Source organism: Silene latifolia, chromosome 4, assembly GCF_048544455.1.
Source record: "Silene latifolia isolate original U9 population chromosome 4, ASM4854445v1, whole genome shotgun sequence".
NCBI classification, from domain to species: Eukaryota; Viridiplantae; Streptophyta; class Magnoliopsida; order Caryophyllales; family Caryophyllaceae; genus Silene; species Silene latifolia.
This window is the reverse complement of record NC_133529.1, coordinates 112,586,864-112,593,257: the sequence shown is the minus strand read 5'-3', so window position 1 is coordinate 112,593,257 and position 6,394 is coordinate 112,586,864.

The following is a 6,394-nucleotide window of genomic DNA, read 5'->3' as shown; positions in this document are numbered from 1 at the left end:
AGTACTAGCTGAGGTAGTCGGCTTAGCACCCGACTCCTGGTTGTTGTTGGTGTTCGTAGCTGGTTTCTGATAAGAATTACTGCCACTGCGGTTGCCCCCACCGTTGTTCTGACCTCCCCTGTTGTTCCAGGACCCAGCCGGTCTGTTACTCGCATAACTCTGTGCAGGACCCCGTGAAAAGCTCCTCTGTGATGGTCTCTGGAAACCCTCACTCACCGCACTGGTGCACTCATGTCTCTTGTGGCCCACATCACCACAGTTAAAACAGGTCATTCCCCAGCTACTGCTACCACTCCTACGGCCACGTCCATATGAAGCCCCAGCACTAAACCCCGAGTCAGATGAATATGTTCTCGCCTGAGTGTGGTTACCCTTATTATAGTTGGATTGACCACCACCCTTGCTCTTAGCCTTCCTCTTCTCAGCACCCCTCTCCCTGGTCATCTCCACCAACCTCTCAGCCCTCCCAGCTCTCTCATAGACTTCCTTAACATCTGTAAGGACTCCCACCGGTAGCTTCTCCATAATCTTGGGGGTCAACCCCTTCTCAAACCTCAAAGCTAGACTCTCCTCACTCAACCCCATATCTTCAGCGTATCTGGACTTCTCATTAACCTTACGGTAATACTCAGCCACCTTCATATGAGATGTCATCTTAAACTCATCGAACTCCTCCCTCAGCTTACTCCTCACATGTTCCGGCACAAACTCACGTCTCATGGCTCTCCTGGACTCATCCCAAGGTATTTCAGGTAGTCCCTGCTTCATATACATCTCCCTAGCACTCACCTTGACCTTATCCCACCACTCATCTGCCGCTTCCCTCAAGTAGAACGCAGCTTATTCCACTTTCAACTCATCCGGGCAGTGAACTAACTCCAGGATATTCTCCATCTCCCTGCGCCAATTATCCAGAAGAATTGGCTCCCCAGTTCCCTTATACTCTTTCGGATTGAACCTCGCTATATAGATGCTGATCTTGGAGTGATCAACCTCCTTATCCATTCCCACTCTCTTCAAACCTTCCGTAAGAGCATCTTGGTGCTCCAACATCTTTACTATGTCGTAAATGTTCATACTCTCAGCTCTAGCATACAAAGCGGTTTTCTTTGGCGGCATCTTGTAACTATATGAGAGAAAGGTAGACATAAACACCCATACTATAACCCAAAACATGCATACGACCTGTATAAAACCCACTCGATCGAGCACCAACACCCACTCGATCGAGTTGAGGCCACTCGATTGAGTGCCCCACCTACTCGATCGAGTGCCTCGACTCCAGAACCTGATCAGAACTCTGCTCAAAAACATACTCAATCGAGATGACCCCACTCGATCGAGTGCCCCTACTTACTCGATCGAGTGCCCAAAATCTCGCTTCTGCCCAGAAAACGTAAACTACCCACTCGATCAAGTCAGACCCACTCGATCGAGCCATGCTGACTCGTAAACACTACCCGCATGTTCATCTCACTTTCCCAACATTATACACAACTTCTATATTATTAACACGACAACAACAACAATTCATATATATAAACGCAACTCTTTATCTATTCAACATAATAACTTTGCTTCATATCACTAATATGCCACATTATAAAACAAACAACATGCCTTCATCCAATCCAACATACAAATCACATATCTTTCAACTTCTATTCCATACCTCCAATCCTCCACATTCATACATCCATCAATTCACACCAATGATAATCAAAAGACAATAAAGAAACGTACTTTAAAAGTAAATATATATAGTTTAAGTGATTACGTGTCTCAAACCAAAACTGCTAAATGAAATACAATCCAGAACCAAAACTGTCTACTAGCAAAACTGAACAACTACAGACATCGTCTGACACAGCGGAAGACTCTTCTAATGCCAAGTGATGACTCATCCCAGCTAGCCCAAAAGCATCGTATCAAACCTGCTCAACAACTGCTCACCATCCCCGAATGGATCACCACAGTTTTACAAAACAAACAACGGGGTCAGTACTAATTCCACAATACAAATCGCAATAAACAATTGCCAAACAGCTCAATCGTCACATCAACCCCAGTCTCCATAATCAATCTCCACACAACTGACTACACACTAAAGTGTGTAGTCCTGCCAGAGTACCCATCGCAACAGATACTCCACACCGCCAGTGGGGGACCGCAGCCGTTCCCACCTAAGCCCCGCTCATCTCCATCGAGCGATAAACCCATGTTCATTAATGTGCACATCCTTTCTTTGGCGGTTTCCACATAAGGTGAATCAAGGGCGTTAAGCCACTCCCGCAAGTGACTCCACTCAGCCAGGGACGCACCCCGAAGATCACAGACAGATACAACAACAATCAACGATATTAATCAACAACCGTCTCAAACACCAGTAGTATGATAAATCAATAATAACAATACAACCACCACACACATCATGTAATTAATACCGAGTAGGAAAACCCTACCTGGAATGCAATCACAGAATCAGGCGATCTAGCAGGTGTCTCAAAATCTCTCTTCTACGAACCCTCCTCCTATACACACATTCATACAATTACTACCATAACAATACAAATCATAAAAAACCCCAATTTCCCAAATTAGGGTTTAACCAACATTAACCAATTGCTATAAAAATGATACGTAGAACTTACCCTTGACGCGAGGATCACAACGGTATAAAGAACAAAGGAAACTGACACCTCTAGCTCCGGGATTTGCCAATAATGCGAATGAATCGAACAACGTAACTTGCAATCTCTCCTTTTTGTGTTATTAGGTTTGTAAACGTGTTTAGGAAAAAGATGACGGAGTATTATATATTAATCCGCATTATTAACAAACCCGTCGCAAATCACCCGATAACCAACTTACTCGATCGAGTAAGTTACGTACTCGATCGAGTGCCACTTACTCGATCGAGTGCCAAGGCTACTCGGTCGAGTACCCTACAGGCAAACTACTGTTTCATATACCAAACATACCTACTCGACAGAGTAAGCCCTACTCGATAGAGTACCCACAGACTCATAAAATCGTAGTATTACACATATATTGTTTTTTTATGCATGTAGAAGGTAGTTTAATGCACATATTTTTTTTCATGCATGTACAAAGTTGTTTAATGCACATATATTCTTTTTTCATGCATGTAAATGGTTGTTTGATGCACATATATTCTTTTTTCATGCATATACAAGTTGTTTAATTTTAGGGGACAAGTATCCTAAAATTTAGGACGGGAAAGGGTTTAGGACTTTTTAATGCACATACAACTTATTATCATGCACCTAAAGACAAAAAGACACCCTAAAGAGGCCAGAGTGAACCCTTTCAAGGGGATGGGTGAAACTTGAACTAACTGATGCTCCTAAAGAACTTTTTAATGCACATACAACTTGTTATCGTGCACCTAAAGACAAAAAGACACCTTAAAGGGGTCAGAGTGAACCCTTTCGAGGGGATGAGTGAAACTAGAACTAACTAATGTACTTAAACAAGTTTTTAATGCATATACAACTTCTTATCATGCACTTAAAGACAAAAATACACCCTAAAGAGGGCAGAGTGAACCCTAAAGAGGAGACAAATTTAAAGTAGGGGAATAGTGTCCATAAGTAGAACGGAAAAGGGTTAAAGGTTGAATTAGGCAGCCCCGCTACGCAGACCCACCTAATCGGACAGAAGGTTATCACATATGCACAATTATAATATGCGTATCACAACATAACACTTCATCCTTACGAAATTTGGATCACTAGCTCTTATTATTTGGTTTGTAAAACCCAACAAATCCTTCTACAGGTGATAAATTTAGATAGGTACACTAAATTTCAGTTTTTGTTAGGCTAGTAGTTCAGTGATGAGGATTTTATGAGAACCGCCACAAAAATTAACGATTTCAGCAGCAAATAGATACAATCCAACATAGTTATTGACAGGTCTAATACCAACAAACCTGAGCAACTAAAAAATAAATACCAGTCTGGATGCCTGGATAGGATCTTATCTTGAAAAAGGATCTCTTAGAAAGCTACAGGAGTAGCTTGCTAAATATATTCAAGCTCGCTACATGTGATAATCAAGAGAAAAATCTAAACCATATTTGATAAAAGACCAATGACACCCCTTGGAGAGCTTTAATCAATATTGTAGTGGACTAATGGGTATATATAGTGAGAAACACAAGTGCATACTGATTGTGCAACCAAAAATTAGTAATGCTTCTATCATTGATTCATTGGAATAAATTTTACTCGTATATTGGTAAGAAGAAACAAGCGAACTCATTTTTGTAAACTAAAAACAAGTGAAGCGAAAAGAGAGTACTGAAAATCAGGCGTACCTGCAATATACAAAAAATAACAGATAACCATATGGTACTTGATAATACTGCTCACAAGCTTATACAACACCTTTTTTGAATTGGCAGTGTTGACAAGCCGCAAACTGAGAAATCGACCATATAGAAAGAACATTGCAGTGAAGAAAAAGTGCCTGGCAAAATAAATTAACATATGAAATCAATCGAAAGAGTTACTAAGACATTAAGCACTTACCAATTTATAAAATAAATAATCGAAAGAGTTTGTAGTATGAGGAAAAGTTCTTTACCAAAAACACTGAGTCTTTCTCAATGATTTCCGCAGGATTCATTTTTGAGCTACTACCTGAAAAATTCACAAAGAAAAATTCGGCAATATTGGAACCGTAAAGACAGTTGTATGATCGACTAAGCGAAATGAAGGATTTTTAAAGGTTAAGATGAAAAGTAATAACAAGATGACGAATTAGGGTTCGATTTCTTTGAATTAGGTAAAATTTGGGGGAAATTGTAACGTCCCCATACTCCAAGTGCCTTACCAGGACCACTTAGAGCATGAGAATGCTACCATCTCGGTTACCCGAGGCAATGATAATCATAAGACAATAAAGAAACATACTTAAAAGAAAAATACGGTTTAAAGTGATTACATGACAACCCCAAAACTGTTAAACTGAAATACAATGTACTCAAAATGGTCTACTGGTAAATCTATCAAAACTACAAAACATCGTTTGACACAGCGGAAGACTCTTCTAACTGCCACGTGATGACTCATCCCAGCTATCCCATATGCATCATATCATACCTGCTCAATACCTGCTCACCATTCCCGAATGGATCACCACATTTTTTAAAACATTTAAACGGGGTCAGTACTAATTACACAAAACAAAGCTACAACGAAACAAATGCCAAACAGCTCAATCAACACACAATTCTCCAGTCTCCATAACCAATCTCCACACAACTGACTACACACTAAAGTCTGTAGTCCTGCTAGAGTACCCATCGCAACAGGCCAACAAGTACTCCACATCGCCAGTGGGGAACCGCAGCCGTACCCACCAAATCCCCGCTCATCAAACACTGAGCGATAAACCCAAGTTTCCTTAATGTGCACATCCCCTCTTGTGGCGGGTTCCACAGAGGGCAAACCAAGGGCGTGAAGCCACTCCCGCAAGTGACTCCACTCAGCCAGGGATGCGCCCCGAAGATGACAGACAGTTATACAACAATAATTATACAACACTACCAACAATCACCAAATCAGAATTCAATGCCATAACGATATACAACAACAACAGTAATCACCAACCACACTTATGTAATTAATACTAAGTAGGGAAAATCCTACCTGGAAAGCAACACGAAAACAGACGATCAAGCAGCTGTCTCAGAATCCCTCCTCAACGAACCATCCTCCTATACATACATACATATTATCACTACCATAACCACATCATCACCAAAACCCCCCCAAATCCCCAAATTAGGGTTTAACCAAACTTAACGAAACGATAAGAAAATTATATGTAGAACTTACCCACGATGCAAGGATCACAAAGGTATAAAGAACGATGAAAACCGACACCTCTAGCTCCGGGATTTGCTAATAATGCGAAGGGAATAGGCAACGTAACTTGAAACTTCTCCTTGATTGTGATTTAGGTTTTGTAAAAGTGTTTTATGAAAAGATGACGAAAATATATATATATATATATATATATTAATCCGCATTATTAAAAAACCCGTCGCAAATCACCCGTAACCCGACTTACTCGATCGAGTAAGTCACTTACTCGATCGAGTGACCCTTACTCGATCGAGTGCCAAGCTTACTCGATCGAGTACCCTACAAGCAGACTACTGTTTTGCATAAAATCAAACTTACTCGACAGAGTAAGCCCCACTCGATAGAGTACCCCAAGATACATAAAACCGTAGTATTACAGTCTTCCCTCCTTAAAAAGAACTTCGTCCCCAAAGTTCAAACCACAACCAAAACAAAAGCACACTAACATCCTCCCGACACAACAACATAAACAAAACTCAACATAAAACTCCGAAACA